Source organism: Eubalaena glacialis, chromosome X (genome assembly GCF_028564815.1).
Source record: "Eubalaena glacialis isolate mEubGla1 chromosome X, mEubGla1.1.hap2.+ XY, whole genome shotgun sequence".
In the NCBI taxonomy this organism is placed as follows: Eukaryota; Metazoa; Chordata; class Mammalia; order Artiodactyla; family Balaenidae; genus Eubalaena; species Eubalaena glacialis.
The window spans coordinates 5,720,520-5,744,826 of record NC_083736.1 but is presented as its reverse complement, the minus strand read 5'-3'; the positions used below and the strand labels follow the sequence as shown (position 1 = coordinate 5,744,826).

Here is a 24,307-nt window from a genome sequence, read left to right as displayed (position 1 = left end):
AAAGTTTTATTCCTGGGAAGTGTAACGCCATTGTTTGTGCAAAAGCCAAAATGTGACTTTTTAGAAAAATCATCTCATCTCAGAAATGTCTATTTGGAAAATTAGAACTGGATGTCAGAGCCACCTACTCCTAAAATACATCTTTTTTTTTAGATTAAAAAATATGAAGAACCACCAAAATATAAAAATAATGGAACCAACAATATTCAGATGAAATGTATTAGACAATTAAATATTCTTTCACTGCAGCTTATGCATAACATATTCTTTTTTTAATATTTATTTCATTTATTATTATTATTATTATTTGGGCTGCATCGGGTCTCAGCTGCGGCACGCAGGATCTTCGCTGAGGCATGCAGGATCTTTCATGGTGGCGCCCGGGCTCTTCGTTGTGGCGCGCAGGCTTCTCTCTAGTTGTGGCGTGCAGGTTTTCCCTCTCTAGTTGTGGCGCGCAGACTCCACAGCGTGTGGGCTCAGTAGTTGTGATACGTGGGCTTAGCTGCCCTGCGGCATGCGGGATCTTAATTCCCTGGCCAGGGATCGAACCCATGTCCCCTGCACTGGAAGGCGGATTCTTTACCACTGGACCACCAGGGAAGTCCCACGCATAACATATTCTTGTTAAAAAATCACACTGCTTGTCCAAGGTTATCATATTTTAAAGTCTCTCCTGTTTTTCGAAAAACAGAAATATATAATCACCATTATGAAAGTCATATTAAAAATTCACTACTCGTGGTAAATTGTGAAGTGGGTTACTTGAAAGATTTCCTTTCAAGGAGACAGTGGAGGACAGTAGATAATCAAGCCCCGCCCCTTCAAGCAGAAAGGCAGAGAAAAGACCTCTGAAGAAAGGCTAGGTGCGGTGGTCAACCCTGCCACCAAGCCCAAGGCTAACTTCAGGGAAATTTTCCGCTACCATCTGGTTTTGTGACAGCAACATAGTTCCAAATCCCTATTAGTTTTCTTAAAATGTTGATGGCTTGGATGTCAGAGAGCTAGCTGTGTGTGGGGTGCCCAGGAGTCGGAAGTTGCCAGTTGGTTCTTACATCATATGCCGGTTTGAGATCCAAAGGAAGAGCTTCATTAATCTTGTAAACAGGTAGAAGCACAGAGCAAAATACCTCAGTGATGTATAGATGATAACAAGACTAAAGGCACTGATTTATCCTTGGAGAAAAATAACCAAAGTGGTCTGTAAACACTATGAATTGTAAAGGTGTAGAACCTGGCATGGTTATAAAACTTCCCTAGTCCCACGATAACTGCATAACTTTATCAACCTGTGCATTAACCTGGTACATCGACAACATTGCTTTTGATTAGTAAGCAAAGCTGGTGTCTTGGGGCCATCTGATGCCTGATGGATAGGCACAACTCAACTCAGCCAGGTGGTTTATGCTCCCCTGAATGCACACAGGAACATCAGTAGCTGCTTGGTATTATAAAAAGCACCTCTCTGTTCAGGAGTCCAACTCCATATACAGCTTTTTTTTTTTTTTTTTTTTGCCACGTAGGTGATGCAATGCTCAGAAATCGATACCTTTAGGTAAGAAAAACACATTGAAAGCCTAACGGACTCAGGAAGGCTCAGAGTTCTCTCATTTTGGGGGTGACAACTGAGCTGTCGCAGATGCACATTCTAAGCAGGTGACAAGGGACTTAGCAATTAACGTTCATTGTTATGTGTGCAGTGATTTTCACCCAGGTAATGAGCCAGAATTTTCTAGGACTTCTTAAAATCGTTTCATCAGGTCATCCTTGGTTGGTCCCATAATCCCACTATTCCAGAAAGTGTATCATGAAGCTCTGGACATTTCCGTGTTGTAAGACATCCCGAACTGATCGGATTAACTCAGAATGGACCCTGATGAGCACGACTGCTTCAACATCTGTAGCAGAGAGGCGTCAAAACATACTGATTAACTTGAGCAAAACCAGATTGTGATAAGCTCTCCCTACCTCCCTCGTTCTTCCAAGCAGGTAGAGTAGGGAGTCGATTCTCTCCAAATACTGAATGAGTTCAAGCTCCTTATTCAGAGGAAATGTCTGGTTTCCATGAGGTTTCATTCTGTATTTTCATTTCAGCATGAATATCGCAGCTTATTATGTGTCCTCTCCAAGTGAAACGGAGCAGGACCCTATGGTCCCTTCCCCACCATGTCCTCAGCCTGCCTTTTGTCTGTGGAAACACTTTAGCCAAAGAATAAGTTTAATCAGAGAAGTAAGAAAATGCAGAAGCAAAGGAAAACAGTCAAAGGAGACCAAATAATAATAATTTAGTCATTAAGCAAAGTCAAGGACCTTTTAGTTCCTCCTCAAGGGCTACAGATCATATTCTGAGCCACATCCTGTGAGCTGTCTTATAGATACTGAAACCCCCGCCAGGTAGAAGAAGTTAAGTCCATGATGACCAGACTGTAGCCATGACATATAAGCTGCCACAATTCTGAGAACTGGCCTCAAAGAAATGGAAACAAACCGACCCTGGAACTGGAGATTAACTGTACTTAAAACAGTCAAGAGGACGCTGGTCAGACCACCGATGACCAATTTCAAGATGACGGTCAGAGCTGCCCGTGCTGTTTCTACGTGCAGTCCCCTCCCTCTGCCTATAAAAGCTCTTGCCCCCTGATTGTCGGGGGCGGGGGAGGGGGGAGGGGCGGAGTCAGCTTTTGGACAGAAGTCCACCCTCCTCCCCAGTTGCCAGCATCCAAAATAAAGCAAACTTTCCTTTCCATCAACCTTGCCTCTTTATTGGCTTCTGAGTGGCAAGCAGCCGGACCCCACTTTCGGTTACACAAGGACACAATTCTTGATTGATACTCAAGCTCCTTTTCGTTCTGCAGTTATTAATTCACTCCAGGTTCTCTGTATGTCCAATATGTGTTCATTTCTTTGCTAAGTGCTGGCGATGCAAAGACAAGCAAGCCATGGTTTCTGCTCTCCAGTCTAGCACGAGAGAAAGACTTGCAAACAAGTAATTCCAGTACAATGTGCTATGAATCATGATAAAGGAATGTATGTGGTGCACACACATAAGAATACAGAGTAGGGACAGCCAGCATGTCTTGGGAGAATCTGGAAAGAGAACTGGAAGGCACTAAATGTCTCTTTTAATTGATCCCCTTCCTCAGACAATGTCTGGGGAAATTTGCTAACCTTTCTTTTTCAGACTAGGTAATAATAACAGTATGAACTTCTTGGACTCTAAATCCTAACAACAGGAGTTATACTTTTCTTTTTTGAGTAACAGGGCCCACTGTTTGCCAAGGAGCCATTTGCGACAGCCAAACACATTTCCAACATCAGGAGTGAGACCACTGCAATTTTGAAATCACGGAAAGTGTCAGTATATTTTGCAAAGAGTTTTTCTGAGACTTGTAAATGAAGGAATCTCTAATACATCAAAATCAGTCTCTGACTTTCACCAACAATATGCGACAAACAAAACTGAATACTCCAGTCTCCTGGACAACGCATTGGATCTTCAGGGTACCGTACAATCCCTGGATTCCTCAAGGAGGTAAAGCCATCAATGCTGGGTAATAGGAACATCTACCATCCTTGGTTTCACTCTGATGGATGTCAATGGAAACATTCCACTTTCCTAGAACTGCACTTCTGATTGAGTCATCCCAGAACAATAACTCCAATGATGAGGAGACGTGCTTACTATTATCACAGAAACATGCCCACATCCATGGATTCATATGTGTACTGAACACAGACTACCAGCAAAGCCAGACTACTGGCTGAGAAGTACCTTAGTTATTCTGGGGCATGTATATCCTAGGTTATGTGGACTTTAATGCCAAAATCAGATTTGACATTGGCTGAGAAAGTCTCAACCAAGAAGACAGCACCAAGGCCTGTCAGAGCAACTACAGGTCAGATCTCTTGGTCAATGTCAAATTTCCTTTTGGACAGAGGTCTCATAAATGTCGTCATCAGGCATGTCATATCCAGCAGGGTCCACGTTGCCCTGCATGGTGTTAAGAGAACTAGTACTGAGACAGCTGATAAAGCTGTTGATCTGTTTTATTTTTTTATAAATTTATTTATTTATTTATTTTTTAATTTTTGGCTGTGTTGGGTCTTCATTGCTGCGCGTGGGCTTTCTCTAGTTGCGGCGAGCAGGGACTACTCTTCATTGCGGTGCACAGGTTTCTCATTGCGGTGGCTTCTCTTGTTGCAGAGCACGGGCTCTAGGTGCGCGGGCTTCAGTAGTTGTGGTGTGTGGGCTCAGTAGTTGTGGCTCGCGGGCTCTAGAGCACAGGCTCAGTAGTTGTGGCACACGGGCTTAGTTGCTCCACAGCACGTGGGATCTTCCCAGACCAGGACTCAAACCCGTGTCCCCTGCATTGGCAGGCGGATTCTTAACCACTGCACCACCAGGGAAGTCTCTCTGTTTTCTAAATTTAATTTCCTAAGTAACAATTGCTAGCATTCACGAGAAGGTGCTTTCAGGAACCGAAACCGTGATGACATGTTCCCTGCATAAATGAATCAGATGAGATGATGAAACCTCAGTATTGCAAAACTTAGGTGGGTCACGTGGAAACACAGCATAGTTCTATTTTAAAGAGTTCTTATTATCATAGCAAAACTAAGAAATTCTCTCAGCTTAAGAATGTCAAGAAGCATCCTGCTTACTTACATGGTGTCCAACACGACTCCAAAGCAACCCCTGAAAGCCCAAGGTGGGCACTATACTCAATTCCTTTTAGAAGGAAAACAGCCTCCCAAAGCCTCAGTTCCTTATCAGCAGGAGATGGTATAATTTATCGTCCAAACCAGGACACATGAGAGGGAAAGGGGGTGGGCTTATCAGCTGAGTCAATGGGCAACAGGTGTCAGCTGCAACTGTCCTGGGTAAACAAAAAGCTACCCCAGTTGTCAGAAACAAGCTTGTTGGTTCCGTTCAGTCATTTTTGCCCCTGACTACACATTAGAATCATCTTCGGAGAAAACATACATACACAAGCATACACCTATGCCTACATATGCATACACCTATACCTACATATGCATACACATGTTTACATGCACAAATACATATGCATATACATATATTGAGATGTCTAAGCCCTACTCCAGACCAATTAAACAAGATTTCTAAAAATGGAGTGAATCTTGGGCATCGACAATTTTTAAAAGTTCCCCCAAGTGATACAAATAAGCAACTGGGCTGAGAACCACTGAACTGGACACTCTCCAAAGCTTTTCCAGATCTCAAATTCTGGGAGTATAATTCCTGAGAATGAAGTTCCCACCCTTGCTATGGTCAAGCTTTTAGTCTCCTTTCTAGAACACAGAATATTTCATACCAGTACGATAATAACCAACACGTATTTATGAAGAGTTCATACTTTACAAACCACTTTCTCAACATCTTTTTTTTTTCCCTCACATTAACTCCATGAGAAAGTCAGGTTGGTTATTATTATTATCGACTTTCTACAGGTGAGGAAATTGAGGTTTCAAAGATCAAATACACAGGTACCAGGCATCTTATACAAGAAGCATAGGGAATAATCATGCCCACATCTTGATTAGAAACAGTAGCAGACAGGAGCAGGTTCCTGGGATTCCTGCCACACGGGTCTGAACTCCACTTCTATCATTTATTAGCTTGATAAGCTGGGGCAAGGTATTTAACCTCTGCAAATATCATCTCTAAAATTAAAATAACACCAGTACTCTTGCTCCGTTGCGCTGTGGTAAGTACTGCATAAGATTTTACATGGCAGACCTTAGCCCCATGTGGAAGAAACAGTAACAACTGTATCACTGTTGTTGTTCTTGTTACTGTTACTCCTCTTCCTCTTCACCCTCCTTTTACTGCTATAATTATTACTATTACTACTACTACTGCTAGAACTAATAATAATCATCCCGGCTACAGGCAGAGTCAATGGCCCTGCAAAGAGACAAGCTTAATCACAGTAAAACCCTTTGAGCTAATCTTTACCCTCTTCCCACATACTCTGCCCCCAAACCAAAAGGAAACATGAATATTCTTCAAATGAGACACTCTGTGAAATCAGACACCCCCAGCCATGTAACAATGTTGAACTCTGGAAGTCTTTGGTATATACAGCAAACCATCAGACTCTAGACAGATGCTCAGCTGGATTTAGAAACCGGGGTGAGAGCAGCCTTGGAGATGTGCTCCGCGAATGTGCCTTCGAGGAAGAACCTATTGGGTTGGCCAAAAAGTTAGGGGTCTTACAGAAGACCCCTAACGAACTTTTTGGCCAACCCAATATTTATCAGCTGCAAGGAGCACACTTAGCTGGCAGCCTCCAGTGGCAGCCCCCTGGGGTCTGCTCCCGTGTTTAAATGGAAGCCCCACACTTTGGGGGGAAGCCCCCAGCTTCCCCATTGGTGGAGTATGGTCATCAGTACGAGGGTCTGGCCATTTCTGCCCAGTGCCTTGCTACTCGAGGGCCATCTTTGCACTGGAGCTGCCGCTGGACCAGGAATGCAATCTGTGGTTCTTTGTCCTCTATCCCCCGTTTCACAGTATCCGATTACACTGTGGTGTAAAGACTTTCTGGTGAAAAATAACACAAAGCACCCCCATACATGTCAAACAACCCTGTCAAGGATGGTGGGGTGGTACCCTACACAACTTAGAAACAATGAAAACAATACAAAATGTTTTGTTCCAAAATTGTATTATATCATGACTTTCTAAGAGTTTATTTGGAAAGCTCTATGGAGTTATAAAATATGTCTGACTTGTCTCTCTTTCTAATGAAGTGCCTACAACATGAGGCTTAAAAAAAAGTGATTATGGATCATGTTCTATTCATGTCATCTTTGTTTTGCAAATTAAATTTGTTATGCCACATTAGCTCAAAGAGATGAATACTTTAATAATGCTAGATCTATAAATTGCAAGAAAAATTAATTAGAATTTTAAAATGCATTCAGTTCCAAGGAATTGGATTTCTTGAGGATATATTTTTCACCTAGAGAGAAAAGGTATTCTAAATTACTGTGTTTCCATTTTAACCATTTAATTTCTCATTTTGGTAATTCATATTTTTCGACATAATGAAAACATTAAAAACAAGCAAAAGCTAAATGGTAAACTATTTTAAAATATTAGTTGGACCTGGTAATCTAAATATTCTTAATATTAATATTACTATGGTTAAGGATAATAATAATAAAATAGTTACAATGTGACAAAAGGTATTCTATACTCTTTGCATGTATTAATCCGTTTGGCTTCAGAAACATTTTACATTTTAAGTATAATCATTATCTTCTTGTACATATTGACAAACATTTTATAGGTTATTTGATCTGGTAAATTAAATATTTTTAATGTTAATATTGTTAGGGTTGAAGATAATAATTATGCAATAGTTAAACAGTTCTTACTATGTAACAACCAAAATTCTAGGCTCCTTACATATATTAACTCATTTAGCCTCATACACATTCTATAATTTAGGTGTAATCATTATCCATGATGTATAAATTAAGGAACTGAAAAACAGAGAGGTTAAGTAACCTCCCCAAGGTCACACAGCTATATGTGGTACACCCTGGATTTGAACCAGTCTACATGAACCAGGAAAACAAATGCCGACTTACCTTAAGCCACATCAATTAAACTTTCAGTCTGTGAGTGTGTCTGTATGTAAATGCACATGCAAACTGAGTAATTTTAAATCAAACTGATTTGACTTCAACAAATGCATCTGAATTTTAAAATCCAAATGAGTATGGTCTTTGTCAAAGTACTCACCCTGAATATCCGAGGCATGTTCAGTGTGCTTTGGCAGGCGCCTCTCTTGTTCAAATGAGTCTCACCTCGCGGAAGAGCTCCTGCAAGTGATGAAATGAATCAGCAAGCTCCACAAGAAAAGCCGGCTCAGCACTCAGACCTGTCTGGTTCTAGGCCAGAACTAGAATTTTCCAGTTGTGCATCAATCATTTTGTCAGACCTCTTGCAAAGTCAATTATCAGTAAATAGTCATTAAGTACCTACTGTATGCCGTTCCCTCAGCTAAATCCCAGAGCTTTTAAAAGGTAAGTATGACTCTACTGAACTAGCACTATTCACAGAAAAAGAATCCAATTTATATCAAATATTTATCATTTGCCCCTCTACGGGACAGTCAATAAAATACCCTAAACTTTTGAAGACGATTCCAAAAAAAAGAGCTCCCTGCCTTTTCTGTGACTATGATGCAGTCCTGATAATGCACTTTTTTCCAGTTTTATTGAGATAGAATTGACATACAGCACTGTGTAAGTTTTAAGATGTAGAACATAATGATCTGACTTACACACATCATGAAATGATGACCACAATATGTGTAGTGAAGCTCCATCATCTCATAGAGATACATTAAAGAAAGAGAAAAAATATGTATTTTTTCCTTGTGATGAGAACTCAGGATCTATTCTCTTAAGAATTCCATATATAATGTGCAGCAGTGTTAATTATCTTTATTATGTTGTACATTACATGCTTATTACTTATTTATCTTAGGACTGCAAGTTTGTACCTTTCCACTGCCTTCATCTCATTCCCCCTCTTGCCACCCCCCATCTCATAATCACAAATCTGATTTTTTTTTTTTTTTTGCAAGTTAAGTTTTATTTGCGGTGAAATGAGGACTGCATCCCAGGAGACAGTGTTTCAGATAGCTCTGAGAAACTGCTCCAAAGAGGCAAGGGGGAAGCCAGGTTATATAGGAGTTTTGCAACAAAGGGGCAGGTAGTCTGAATGTCATAAGATTATTGTTAATTAAAGGAAAACCAGGTATCTCAAGTTAAAGAACTTAGGGCTTTTCTATGTATGGGAAGATGCAAGAGTCTGGGCTCACTGAAATCCTTCCTTTGATATGCACCTCAGCTATCTGGGGCCAGTATCCTGTGTTTTCATATCCTGAGTTTCCTCAGGGCTCACTGCGGGGAGTGGCTGCAGTCTGATGGCTGCTAGATAGCAGGTATTCTTTTCCTTCCTGAGTTCCCTCAGGGCTCACCCTCTCACCTGGCTGCAATCACTGATGACTGTGACATCCTTTGTTTACTGATATGGCAGGAAATATCCGATTTCTCAAATCATCCTCTTGGTCAGGAATTCGACCAATACTTGGGAGACATTTCATGACCAAATTTAGTCCCATGGTGCTGGGAGGCTCATCCCAGATCAGGAGAAAACTCTTGTTGATATGCCACTCCAGGTGCTAATTTCCGGATTTGGCCCTGTTGATAATTAAAGATTCTCTGGATCCTCTGTCTATTATGATCCAGGAAATGTTCTCCCTTATTGCTTCTTCCCATACCTAGAACCACATTATTACAATTATTTTATAAGAGTCATAAATGTGATCTATTTCCTCAAGATGTTTAGCCGTCATCAATTTTGTTGGAGACCTGGTTACACACTGGGTACTGTAAGAGACAACAATCTTATAAAACAGACAGGATATAAGTAATGCAGCTAGTAACACTGACAAAGCCATAGTGTAGCAGGGAGACACAAAGCATAAACAATTTGGAAACAAAGAGCAAATTAAAACACTGATTAGTATAACTAGTTGTAATCCAGTTGCAATAAACCATCAAGTCCACAGGCGAGCCAGCTGGAGAAGCCAAATTCTGGCAGGTCTGAACTCTTTTTCTACGAGTCAGTTTGTTTGTTCTTGAAGTATAATTGACCTTCAACACTATGCTAGTTCCTGTTACACAGTGCAGTGATTTGATACTTCTATACATTTCAAAATGATCACCATGATTAGTCTGGTTACCATCTGTCACCACACGAAGATATTATATAGTTATTGACTCTGATGAATGCACTTTTGAACTCTTTACCCATACTCTGAAATTCCATTGGCAGGATACAGCTCAGGAGTCATGCTGTTTTTTAACATGTGACCTGACCCCAGGGACGGGGTTAGGCAGGATTCCACATCACTGGTGCCACCTTAATTTAACGCTTACACTCCTGTCTTGCAATGGCTGGTGTCATCTTTTCTCCCTCATTAGACTGTAGCCTACCTGCCTCATTCATTATTATATCCACGGGCCTGTGAAAATGCCAACACACAGAGCACTCACAGGTGATACTGCTGAAAAAATACATTCATAGATTAAGGAGACAGTTAACCTCTTAACAAGACTGTGTGGAATAAAACACTTACTGCAAAGTATGAGTTCTGATGGGTGTGTTAAAAAATCTATCCTATTACTTTATAGACGGCCTTGCTCTTCGTGCATTTAATACTTCTAGCACTGACACCCATGGCATGTCGTAATTTATAAATTTATTAAGACACAAGTTCAGACAGCATTGTTAAAGCTGTTGGGAAGACATCATTTAGGTGGTGAAAAAGCCTAGCAAATCATCAAACATCGATATCTAATATAATCTTTCTTCTCTTTATGTCATTCACAAGTGGACACTATTATGCATTAAAATGATGTTCACAAGTCTAGGTTATTGATAAGATGTCTGGAAGCAAGATATGAAAACAGGAGTCTTACATACATTTAATATTAGGTCACTGACTGTATGATCAATTAAGTTATTGGCAGTTACTGGGTTAGATTATCTCATATTGATGGCTTTTTATATAATGCTTCGTACTAAGTTTGAGATAGAAATCTCTAGAAAGTAAATTATACATTACATTTACCTATGTGTGTTGGGAATATACATCATACATATTAATTTTACATGGGTAGTCATTATTTTGTTTCTCTAAATTTGTATTTGTATTCTCTAAATTTTCTACGAAGAATATGTTTCTTTAGAAATAAGACAAATATTTTATTTCTTAAAAAACTAAATTCTTGGGCTTCCTTGGTGGCGCAGTGGTTAAGAATCCACCTGCCAATGCAGGGGACACGGGTTCAAGCCCTGCTCTGGGAAGATCCCACATGCCGCGGAGCAACTAAGCCCGTGCACCACAACTACTGAGCCTGCGCTCTAGAGCCCGCGTGCCACAACTACTGAGCCCATGTGCCACAACTACTGAAGCCCGCGCGCCTAGAGCCTGTGCTCTGCAACAAGAGAAGCCACCGCAATGAGAAGCCCGTGCACCGCAACGGAGAGTAGCCCCCACTCGCCGCAAACAGAGAAAGCCCGCGCCCAGCAACGAAGACCCAACACAGCCAAAAATAAATAAATTAATTAAATAAATTAAAAAAAAAACAACAACTAAACTCTTATAGGAGTAGAAATAACTCACACTTCTTTCGTGAAATAATGATTCCCCCTTGAGTGTGTGTGTGTGTGTACATCCATATACAAACATAGTTCAAAAGCCTATTTTCATGACCTAGAAGTTATATTAGCAATAGCTCTAATTATGAGAGCTCTTTAATAGGAAATTATACCAGTTAATATAGAAATTATACTTATTTTTAAAATTTAGTTTTCTTCACTAAAAAAAATGAGTTCATAAAGTGGACTCAATAAAGTAATGGCTATTTAGAACCTCAATGAACATTTTAGATACAAATAAACATAGAAACAGTCTAAACAAGTAACATACTCTATAGCCATTTGACTTTTATTCAGGACAGAACCTAATTCATCTACCTTTGAAATCAATCAGTACTCTATAAAGGTGAAGGAGGCAAGAGATGAGAGGGACAAAAATGACCATATTAATCTCAGCTTTCTTCTTTTTTTTTTTTTAACATCTTTATTGGAGTATAATTGCTCTACAATGGTGTGTTCGTTTCTGCTGTATAACAAAGTGAATCAGTTATACATATACATATGTCCCCATATCTCTTCCCTCTTGCATCTTCTTCTTTTGAATGTTTACATATTTGATTTTATATCAGGATTTCAGTCATGTCTCAAGGAAGGCACACAGAGCAGGTGTGCCCTTTGATGCATGTGTAGACTCAAGTGGACGATGATCACTGGGTCTGAAAGCTGACTGCCTTCTCTCTGCAGGTGATGTGGGGAATGATAAAGCACAGGCAGGGGAGAGCCCGCTGGTTTCTAACTGGACTAGGGCCATGTTAAAGTGAGACCTCCCTGGCTCTCCCAACCCTGGGAATTGGAGCTTCTCTCTGCCATTTACATCCTTCTGGGATCTGCGGTGTTCCACTCTCATCAGCCAGCAGGGAGCAGCCTGGAGACAGTTATAGAAAACAATAAACACGGACCATGTGAGGAAACCTATTTTCACATATGGGCCAGTTCCATCTGGCATTACGTTTGTGGGATTTTGTACGTCATCTTGCAGGATGCAGGCCCACTCTTCTGAAAGTCACTCAGTAACTAAAGGCAAACATTTCTGAGAATCTGCTGTGCTCAATTGCTACTATCCCTTTAATCGAGTTCCTTGGACAAAATGAACGATCAGAAGTTGTCTCAACACTTTGAGAGCAGCCAATGGATACCGGGGGGAAGGGAAAGTATAAGATAGCGATAACAGTCTCTCATCAGTGTGCACTAAAACAAGCCCCGTTTACTACTTTCCAGTAAAACAGTTAAGGGTACAGCTTTGCCCTCTGACGAACCTGGGTTTCTTTCCTTTGCTCCCTTCTATTTCGCCAGGTAATCTGGGAAAAGTGCCTTAGCGTGTGTGAGGCCACTTCCTCTACCTGCTTCAGAGCATTTATTGTGGAGATGGCGATGAGGAACATAACACAATTAGCAAAAGCTCTGGCACACAGTATGGGCTCAGTAACTATTAATTATGATTATTCTTCATGCACAGGACATTCAATCCAGTGCAAAGGTGCAGCAGAAAGTGTCAGGAGTATCTGTCCAGCCCACGAGCCTCCGGGCCTTGGCACCCATCCCTCGCCATTCCTCATTTCTTGGACCAGGGATGGATCCTGATACACATTTGGCCAATCATATATTCTCTCTACCGGACATGCAGCCTAGAAGGAAAGGGAGGCTATTCTTTGTGCCGTTTGGCTGAACTGAGGGGCTCCCACATTTGGTCACGTGCACCTTGAGAAGCAGAGAGAGCAGATCTCCTGAGAGGAAGGGAAATAAAAGAGATGCTGCATTAGAATCCACAAGACCCTGGCAATCCACATTTGCAGCAACATGGATGGACCTAGAGAATGTCATACTGAGTGAAGTAAGTCAGACAGAGAAAGACAAATACCCTATGATATCGCTTATATGTGGAATCTAAAGAAACGGTACAAATGAACGTATTTACAAAACAGAACTTGAGTCACAGATGTAGAAAACAAACTTATGGTTACCAGCGGGGAAGGGGGGGGGGTAGGGATAAATTGGAAGATTGGGATTGACATATACACACTACTTTATATAAAATAGGTAACTAATAAGAACCTACTGTATAGTGTAGGGAACTCTACTCAATACTCTGTAATGACCTATATGGGAAAAGAATCTAAAAAAGAGTGTATATATGTATATGTATAACTGATTCACTTTGCTGTACACCTGAAACTAACACAACATTGTAAATCAACTATACTCCAATAAAAAAATTTTTTAATTAAAATGTTAAAAAAAAAAAAAAGACCCTGGCAGTCCAAAGCAGAAGCATGGTTTCTGCAAGCTTTCCCCTTTTTAGTGCCCATCCCCTCTAGACTTCCATCGTTCCTTGGGTTCTGTATTGTAACAATAATTTTCTTTATCCACATATGACGATTCTTGTTTTTTTCTCTCAGCAACCAAGGGAGTCTTAACTAAGGCAACAAATCTCAAAAACAGAGAATTTTTTTAAAGAGCTCATTATTTTATAAGTAGAACCCAATAATCAAAACAGACTCATTTCAGGCGTAGCAAAAAATTTCTTTTCTCCCCTTTTCCTCCAAGATAATATCTGGGTATACGGGAGAGTATTTCTGAGCAGGGCTAGCTAGATGGGCCCCATGCTCAGAAGGCTCTCACACCTGGTTTACTGCTCTGCTGTCACCATCTTGAAATTCTTAATAATTTTACCTCTGAGCTTGCGTTTTACAAGTGAAGTCCAATGGGACAGTAAAGCGTACACACGAATGAGCAGAGCGGATGCATGCGATGTGCATTTCTGCTTTCCCTTGCCACCGCTCTCTTGCATAGGGCCTGCGGTGCCCATGAACAGGCGCGGAATTCCAGTGGACCCGCAACGTGTGGGAGACACCCAGTCTCACAGCCAGCACAAGGTAAGCACGCCACACCTGGAATTGAGCCAGCAGGGGTTCTGCCAGCCTCAAGAGGACACGTTATTCATCCCCACCAGAACTTCCTACAAATGCAGAAAGAAGGCACAAGGGTACTAAGAAACACAAACGACCAAGAGAGAACCCTATTACTCCCTTTCTTCCTGAGGTCACTTCCCTGTATTGGCCAATCTCTTAATCTGGAAGTGATGACATAGAAGAAAAGTGAAAGAGTAACTCTAGTAGTTTTCCTTGCAGTCCGTGCACATTGGTCAGGTGGAGACTGACCAATGTGGACTGGTCAACGGGCTGTGCAGAATCTTCTAGACCCCCTGATGACCAGGCTGAGGCTTATTTTAGCACTGGCTTTCTACGTGGCCACCTCCGTCGCCCAAACCTGCAACATGGCTCTGGTGTCATGGTGGCCAAATTGAGAACTTCTCAAGAAGAGTGGTCCTCAGCCCTGGCTACACCTTAGATTCACCTGGGAGCTGTGTCTTCCTAATGATAATATTGATGTCCGGGCTCCATCCTACACTCATCAAAAGGAGCAGAATTAAGACACTGTACTGGTGCACCACAGTTCCCAAGGCTATGTCTGCAGAAACAGGCAGGGCCATCATTGTCTACAAACCCCATCCCAACATACAAACATGAGAAGTGGGGGATTAGCACACTGATTTTCTACCTCAACACCCCTTCTTCCCTCACTCAGCTGTGCCAGGGGGTGGGATGGGTTTTCCCCCTTTGCTTAGGCAGGGACTTGCCCTAAATCGTAACCTGAGTCCCCTTCATCCATAGGTAGCCAATCCAAATCAATAGTCCTTGTGCCATCACAGCACCTGACGTGGAGGCCCTAGGCAAAGAGGCTGCACCAAAGCTTTGGGCATGAACAGTGCCGCCTCGTGTGAACAAATAGAGAAGGGAAGAGACCCCCAAGCCTAAGACGCAAGAACTTCCACGTTTAACGGTTTGCTGCAGGACAAGCCTCTGAAGATCCTGGGGTGACGGTGCAGCTGGACAGGATCACTGCTGCCTTCACTTCTCAATGTCTTTATGACAACGATCGCTGTGAACGCCCCATGAGTGGACATCTGCTTTTGAACATCTGGCACTGGGGGGACAGTAGAGCAAAGCAGTCAAGGAATGAATCCTGGTTGAGCCAACGATCAAGCGTGCGATCTCAAGAAAGTCACTTTGTCTCTTTGCGCCTCATTCAGCCATCGTCACCATGTGAGCGCCACTGTCGGTCGCCCCACAGGGTTCTTAGGGACGTTGAATGTGCGTTGGCGCGGGCAAGGCCCCTGGAGGAGACAAAAAGCAAAGACCATGCAAGTGCGCGTCCAACAAGCAGCAGCGAATGCAAATTTGGCGTTGCTACACGCCTTTGAGCACAGAAATAGAAACCAAATAAAAAGCACGCCCAGAGAGCCTTTGCGCTGCAGAAAGTATCACAGACACTTGCCACTCTAACATAGAAAGTACAGGAAAAAAAAAAAAAAGGCATAAGTCAAATGTCAAGAAAAACGTGTAACTAATAGAAATGCCTATGATTTCAACAATTACGCGTCAACATCTGATGAAAATACACCTCGGGTGGGTGGCCCATACAAGTGGGGTCACTGAAATGAAGTCTACATGGTTACGAGATCCTTCTCAATATTAAGCAAAAATGTTATTTTAGTTTCTTTGCTAACTGAAGGAAGATAACCTTTACACTCGTCTGTGTTCACAGAATGCTGAAATGAAGCTAACTTATATTTTAAATATTACCTTGTGAATGCTTCCATACCCTACAGAATCCAAATTTTTTCTATAATACAACTGGGAAAATGGCGTCATGTTGGTGACGAGCTGATTTCCTAAAATTTGGAGTATATGAAAAAAGTAAACTAAAAATAAAATTTGGAGTATACGTGCATGAAAAAACAGGAAAATTAAATTTCAGAATTACAAAGACCTTTTGGAGACCCTTGACCTTACAATTTTACTTTTACAGCTGCTTTTTAAGTGCAATGTGGCCATGCAGCTACTCTAAGGACTCTGTTAAGTTCACTTTCTGAAAACGGCCCTTCAAAAGCATGCTAAGAGTTCAGTCCTGCTCCCTCAAGGTGAGAGAGTGAATAAAATATGGGAAAGAAAGTTTGGCGCTTAAAATGACAGCTTAAATAGGGCTCTCTGGCTTCCATGTGGGAATTTAGAAATACAAAACTAATGTTAGGCTGGAGGTAGACTTCCCCAAGCAAGGAATGCTCTTGAAATGACTTTGAACTTGCCATCTCTTTTATTCACAGAGAATGAATTTTGTGTGTTCATTATTTTAAATATATCTGCCTACTGGGAAATAGCACAGTTCATCAGAACTTGGGATTTTTTTTTCCCCCAGGAAAAACTGAATCAGTCCATACGATTCAACAAATACGTCTCCATAATACTACCACATTCTAACAGGCACTACTCTGCCGCTAGTTTTCTGAGAATTCAAGCCCTAACAGAAGATTCTGAAATTACAGCTGTCTTTTCCATGTCAGCCTGGGTCCTTTCAAAATTTCACTTTGACCTCCATTTCAGACTTCTAACCCATTTTACCCATTCGTTTTGTAGCTTTGTGAATAGGGAATGTATCTGTGTATAGTTTGCTATAACACATCACTTTTGTCTTAGAAATCCTGTGAAGATGTTGTAAAGAATGATTTTGAAAGTTTATGTTAGCGGTATATTTCTTATGGTTTTAAAATCAAATATGAAATACATTAGTGGACACTCACTAAATGGTGACTCTACTCTTTTCCCAAATGCTCAGAAGTAAGGGATGATGGGAGGACCTTTGAGATCACTCCCCATTCTACAAAATGCTTTTGGTAGAAGGGCATTGTCATTATTGTCACAGCTGTTAAAAACAAACATTTATTTAGCATCTACTTCTCTGACCCTATGTGTAGGATAAGATCCTTGGTAGCACTCCAAGAACCACAGCTCCCTACATGGAAATTTATCACAGGGAAACATTTGCATCCATTTACACCGATTTGGTGAGCAACAGTCTTGTACCATCTCTAATATCCAAAATAGCTCATATAATTCAAAAAAAGCAAACAAAACTATTGATTAATTCAATGGTGAACATTCATGCCAAGCAGCATGTACTGTTCATCTAAACATACCTAAAATCGCAACCAACTTTTCAATGCCCCAAACATCACAGTCGTGTTCTTATTTGTTTGGGGAAATACTCGCCAGATGAATACGTATCATGAAGTTTTATATATCAAAAAGACTAAATTTCCCTGTCTTATATAGAGATTATAGCTGCATTTTTGCTTGTTTAACTCAACAAATATTTATCAGGTACTGCAGTGGATGTTGTTGGTTTAGGCCTGCCCAGCTGACTCCATCTGGACTTGGCAACGCTTCCCCTCATTCTGGCCATCGTCTGCGGTACTCGCTCCCCAGTTCATGGGCTCACATCACTGTATCACCATTTGCTGTCCACGTTGACTCTTCCAGGGACACGCATGCGACAAAAATAGAACCAGCAGCAGTCTTTTTCTAAGTTTGAGAGGTGGGTAGTGAAAGAACTTTTCCACTGATATGCTGAGAGTCTGTGAGGCTGCCAGCAGCCTCCTGGGGATGTCCGGACTGCAGAATGAAACTAAGATGAGAAAAACAGGAAATGGCACAAGGGTGGCCTTCCAGCACCCACTGCATGCTTGATCCAGCCATCTCTAGTTAGTCTTACCTCTAAACCTCCCCATATTTGATACTTATCCATTTTGGCTGAGCTGGGTCTTAGCTGCGGCACTCGGGATCTTCGTTGCGGCATGTTTAGTTGCGGTATGTGCAGCATGCGAACTCTTAGCTGCGGCATGCATGTGGGATCTAGTTCCCCGACCAGGGATTGAACCCAGTCCCCCTGCACTGGGAGCATGGAGTCTTACCCACTGGACCACGAGGGAAGTCCCTAAACCTCCCGATATTTGAACTAGCACATTCTTTTTGCTTAAGCCAGTTAGATATCTGAAACATATAAACTAAAGATTCCCAGCTCTTAGAAACATTTAGCTACCTTCTACATGCCGGCAAAAACCAAGAAGTAGGGACTTCCCTGGTGGCGCAGTGGTTAAGAATCCGCCTGCCAATGCAGGGCACACGGGTTCGAGCCCTGGTCCGGGAAGATCCCACATGCCGCGGAGCAGCTAAGCCCGTGCGCCACAACTACTGAGCCTGCGCTCTAGAGCCCGCGAGCCACAACTACTGAAGCCCGCGCGCCTAGAGCTCGTGCTCCGCAACAAGAGAAGCCACCGCAATGAGAAGCCCGTGCTCCGCAACAAAGAGTAGCCCCCGCTCACCGCAACTAGAGAAAGCCCGCGCGCAGCAACGAAGACCCAACGCAGCCATAAACAAACAAACAAATAAATAAATAAAATCCAAGAAGTACAAGACGGTTCCTGCTCCAAATCAACTCCGAACACAGAAGGCGGAGGCAACCGCGTTTCTAACCAAAATGAAAGGTGATAAATACTACCGCAATGCCTCAAGCATGGTAACAAAGAGAAGGGTGTGGTTAATATTGACAGAAGGTGTTTGAATTTAATCCAAAAGGACATACTGAGACAAAAGAGTTTTTTAGGCCCAGAAGAATAAGTAGAACTTAATAGAGTAGAAATATGTGAAAGTACATTCCAGTAAGAAAAAACAGTGAACTAAAAATGGACAGTTTATCCACTAAGATTTTTGTTTTTAATTTTCTAATGCCTACTCCAGTCCTTGTCATATATTAGACACTAAAGTTTATTTAAAGAGTGAACAAAGGCATGAATACAATTGATTAGATACATGATTTATCTGGAGTTAGGACCCTGGTCAATGACATGACCCCCTTTTTATAACACTGTTCCTAATGGAAATTATGTTCTCTTTACAATAACCTACTTTATGACACAGCTTCCAGGAAAAGGAGTAAACCGAGTGACTTACTGCTGTAATTGATAAATGCAGAAAGGGTAGCCTGAGTTAATTGCTTTTTTTTTCTTTTCCAGATGCAAACAAGTTTCCTAAATGCTATAAATTTATACATCACATTTATTAAACACTTTTACCACTTTTTAGTAAAATTATAAATGCCTAAATATGAAGACCAATTGCAAATTCTGACCAAAGAAAGGACTGAAGGAATAAGGGCCAAAGAGCACAAGGGCCAAAGAGCACAATCCTTGGCACATAATAAGAACTTACTAGCTCACTAATTCATTTCTGAACCACTGTAGGGGAGGAAGGTCTGTGAGCACCGTTGTAACAGTTATATGAGACAATGGGTACACAGGACTGGCATGGAATGGGCCCTCAAAAGGCATAATTAATAATAAGCTTCCAGCAAATAGGAGTAGATGCAAAAACAAAATACACCAGAATTCTTATTTTCTCCCTTTGAAATGAGGTGATTAGATAATTGGATGTTTTGGCAATTAGGCTGTTTCTTTTGACGACAGCATCAGTAATGATGAGATCCTGTACTCCAAATTAAAACAGAGTAGTATTTTGGTGAATTTGATGAAGCACAGGGCACCGAAGCTGACATTCTGTTTATCACTCAGTGCTATCACCTGTTTGACACTGATATTGTTTCCCCAATAATCCCCTCCACTGGAGAATAATTATCTGAAGGGTAACGAGAAGGACTACTCCCAACCATCTGTACAAACTGTGGACCACAAGCAGCCAGATCAAGGGCAGAGCTGTTTAGCAACAAAGAAAACAGGGCAGAGAGAATACAGATTTTCTTTTATTGGGCTTTTAAAAAATATTTAGGACCCTGTCAGGCATTTGATATCCCACACCCACCATCACTTCACAACACCAACACCTGGCTACCAAAGATCTAAACCCCTTTTGTATAAAAGATACCTCTTAAGTATGAACATTTTGAAAGCTTCTCTGCTCTATCTCACACTTATGCAGAATATCAACTGCAAGCACTGTAATTAAGTAATTCTAATACAATAACAGAAACACTCAGAAAGTCTTTCTACCATGATCTCTCAGTTCAGTGTATATTATACTTGGAACCTTTCACATAGTAAATTAAAACAAAGCTTATACATAAAGGTTACATTTTTTTAATGTTTTTTCTAATAGAAATAGCTTGATATTTAGTTTCTATGCCATGTTAAGATGATCTATAGTGTACATTTTCAGATGTCTCCAATCCCAAGTAAATTACACTTCTTAAGGATGCCTAGTTTTGAATTGTTTTCAAATGTCACCAGTCTGGCTACGTACATACATTTGCATATATATGTACATATATAACAGAAAATATATTACATATATAATTCATATACTTTTTGAAACAAATATTCTTCCATTTAGAAAAGAGTCACCCAAGGGACTTCCCTGGTGGTCCAGTGGTTAAGACTCCACGCTCCCAATGCAGGGGGCCCAGGTTTGATCCCTGGTCTGGGAACTAAGATTCCGCATGCTGCACCGTGCAGCCAAAAAATAAAATGAAAAAATAAATAAATAAACATAATCACAAAAGTACCATCACAGCTCTATCCAAGAAAAGCGTCACCCAGTTTTACTTCAAGTAGTTGGTTCTTGTAGCGTATTTCTAACAGAGAGAAAACAGGTGCAATGGAAAAGGCACTTACATTAGTGAGATCTATTTAGCTTGCAAGATTTAGAAACTCGGTTCTAACTCACTTAAGAAAACGAAGAGCAAAGGGTGGGTGCGGTGTGGGAGTGAGCCAGGGATGGTCGCAGTTGCATCCCCAGGCTCAAGAAATGCCATCACACCTACTCGGCCAGCTCCTCTCCCTTTCTCAGCCCCGACTCGCTCTAAACTGCCGTTATTCCCGGGCTGCCCCTCCACACGGTGGCCTTCGCTGACCACCGATGCCTCCTTAGAGAAAACAACAACCTGTGGGGATGGAGCCTCCTCTGTGGGTTCACGTGGGATGCCCTACTCCACGACTGCAGAACTGCCTTGCTCAGAATTCTACGGTGGTCTCAAAACAAGGGAATGCTTCAACAAGGCACAGAGGGCATGGTGACCCGAGGTATCACCTTGAGGCCCCTGTGGCAAAGGGCGCTGCTGTGTGTGCCAACGGTGTGGCCACAATCCCCTGAAATTAAAGGCTGTGCATCTAATCTTTAAAGTGCATCAAGTTCAGCGTGCAGGGCTCTGGGAGAGGGTGACAGGGGTGAGGAATTTGTACACGGAGGGAAGGTACGGGTGTCTCGGGGAACGATGGCATGTGCCCCACAGAGCTGTTCACCTGTGCTAAGATGCCAAGGTTGGAAAATAAATGCCACCGCATGGACAGTAGACTGGAACACGAGATTACACTCAGACACTTTGCGATAAGGCTCAGTCCTTGCGGCAGAGGTGTGGCAAGCATCCCTTATCCCTCCCTGATCCCGTACCTTTCTCTCTTTAGGAGAATACATGATCAAATCTTGCGGGAGGAAGCTGGGGATGTAGAAAGCCTTGGGCACTTTGTGTCTGTGCCAGCTGCTCTCGTAGGTACCTCCCAGAGCTAAGGGTCTGCTGCCCCCCAGCTCAGTGTGGACATGCACAGCACCTGTGTGTGGCTTTGTATGAGCACACGATCACGCCTCTGCAATTAACACATCGACTGTCTCCCTACCCTCTAGGCTCTAGATGAGGAAGAACTGAATTCCTGTCAACTTTGTGTGCCCTGAACCAGCACTGTCTCTGTTAAACAATGGATGCTTCAATGTTCGATAAATGGCTAGGAAATAAACCAGTTCACAACTAAATTACGGTGTTTCCCTGGTGGCGCAGTGGTTAAGAATCTGCCTGCCAATGCAGGGGACACGGGTTCGAGCCCTGGTCCGGGAAGATCCCACGTGCCGCGGGGCAACTAAGCCCGTGTGCCACAACTACTGAGCCTGCGCTCTAGACCCCGTGAGCCACAACTACCGAGCCCGTGAGCCACAACTACTGAAGCCCGCACGCCTAGAGCCCATGCTCCACAAGAGAAGCCACCGCAATGAGAAGCCCATGCATCGCAACTAAGACCCAATGCAGCCAAAAATAAATAAATAATAATAAAAAAAAAACTAAATTACTAAGGAAAATAGAGAGGCAAAACCAGGCAAAAAATTTACTGAAAAATGTTCTGAAAAGGCAATTAAATTACTATATACTCACATCACAAGAGTAATTTACTTAAATCCAACAATCACAACAAATATTTATTAATCACACACTATGTGCCAAGTGCTATGCATGGCGCTGAGATTGCAAAGACAAACGTGAATGAATCTGATATTCTTCCTTACCTTAGGAAACGGAACCTTTTAATTAGTTGCATGTGGGTATGACATGGGGTAGAAGGGAGAAAGGAGGAGAGAGTTAAAAAAAAAAAAAGTTTAAACTGTTAAGAATTACATCATGGAGCTTTATGGACACTTTGCCTGTGACCCTTAAATTTGGCGGGATCTCACTCACCGGCAGGGGTGGTAATAACCGCTGATCTCATCTTACCTTTAAGCAAAGGATCCCAAAGCCGCGGTGTGCGTCCTGGCTGCCCCAGCGACAAATTTCTCACCTGTCTTCTGAATCAACCTGCTGGCAGTGCCCCAAAGCAGGAAATAGGTGGCCCTGCCACCACTGCAAATTCTGGCTCTGTGGACCTTGTCTCTCCTTACATTTTTGATGCCACCGCATCACTTTAAACCAGACCACCCCAGGAGTTAGACCAGGGCTTTGCAAACTTTAGGGTGCAGAGCAATGCCTGGGGATTCTGTTAAAATGCAGACTCTGCTTCAGGAGATCTGAGGCCTGGGATTCTTCCTTTCTAGTAAGTTTCCTGGAGGATGCTCTCTTGGGAAGACCACACCCTACCAGAGAGTTAGAAGGCAATGGAAGGATGCAAGAACGAACAGCTTGTCCTTCTATATTTCCTGGATATACACACACTTGCCCTTCCCGTCACGAAATTCGAATGGTAGTGAAGAATTCAGAGTAATGCAGTTGTGCTATGCATAGGCATTAGGGTGTCTGCAAGATCAGCTGTCTCAGAAGTCTACTTACAAGAATAAACACGAGATCTCTTCCTTAGTCATGACATCCAGGGTTCTTGCTTACAGAAAGTGTTGTGGGCCAGAGCCCAGGTCACTAGCACCCCAAATAAGGGAGAAAGAAAAAAGTCCAAGGTAAAGGCCATCTGGGGAGCTCCCACCCACTCCCTCTCCTGCTTAAGGTAGAGACACTTGCGTTTTTCGGATTCTCTTCTGTACTTCAGTGAGAGTAAATCTGTCCTTAAACAAGGGGGCCTGGAGAACCTTCAACCGGAAACTCTGCAATTCCTTAAGGCTTGCTTGTTAGGATTAGATAGGGAAGACATTGTTGCGGGAGAGAAGGAATGGTCAGTCCTTTGAATCCGGGCGGGAATGCGGGCCGAGTGGGCCGCCTTAGAAAGCTGCTTCTCAGATCTACCCAGAGCCAGTGGTGCTACCAGATGACAGAGGCTGGTCTGCTGAAGGCCTGCTATGCAGCATGCACGTTACGATTTAGCACCAACTCGGATTTTACCATCCCATTTTGCAGAGAAGTCACCCGGGAAGCTCAGAGAGGTCACATAACCCACCCAAGGCCACACAGCTTAAGGCGGGCTAAGGATGTGAACGCTGCCCAAAGCCATAGTGCGGCCTTTCCAACAATGCTTAAGGAAATATCAGAGGTAGGCTTCCAAAAGCTGCGGGGCTTTCAATCCCAAGGTAGCCCCTAGACCCCGCCCTTACAGGGACAGCTGGACCGCCCCGAGGATGAGGGGGAGGGAAACCACTTCCGGACAACAGCCGCCAAGAAGGCCAAGCACTTCCGGTACACAGCAAACGAGGGTCGTTCAGGGTCAGCCGACTTGCAGGTGAGGGCCGGCCCGCAGGTGGCGCATAGGGACTAAAATGCATCCCGAGGTATCCGAAGACAGTAGGACTCGAGACGAGAAAGTCTTATCCCTTACCCGCGCTAGGGGACACCAAGGTCAAGCGGCCGAGCGCGCGCCGCCATGTTGAGTCCAGCGGTTTAAGTGGAGCAGGCGGAGCCTCGCGGACGCCCGCGTCGGCGCGATGACGTCACAGACCCGCGCGGGTAGTCCGGCCTCAATCCCTTGTGCGGAAGCTTCCTGGGCAGGCGTGGTCC

General features: G+C 42.7%; 1 protein-coding gene and 1 long non-coding RNA gene across 4 annotated transcripts in view; one reads left to right on the top strand and one right to left on the bottom strand.

Moving 5' to 3' along the window:
• Positions 1 to 213: 213 nt before the first annotated feature.
• Positions 214 to 24,230, bottom strand: LOC133082241 (uncharacterized). Of its 2 annotated transcripts, none has more exons than XR_009698927.1 (3): positions 24,129 to 24,228; positions 7,772 to 7,851; positions 214 to 673 (listed from the first exon to the last, which is right to left on the bottom strand). It is a non-coding gene; the product is annotated as an uncharacterized LOC133082241 (long non-coding RNA). The 2 variants fall into 2 exon arrangements; XR_009698926.1 differs by lacking the exon at positions 214 to 673 and adding an exon at positions 2,208 to 4,499 and having other exon boundaries at positions 24,129 to 24,230.
• LOC133082239 (patatin-like phospholipase domain-containing protein 4) overlaps positions 23,968 to 24,307 on the top strand; it is a 72,953-nt gene continuing 72,613 nt past the window's right edge. The window contains exon 1 of one of the 2 annotated variants that reach the window (XM_061178755.1): positions 23,968 to 24,032. The gene's annotated coding sequence lies outside the window, so the exon portion shown is untranslated. The remainder of the gene's footprint in view (positions 24,033 to 24,307) is intronic. The other variant, XM_061178753.1, reaches the window with a different exon arrangement.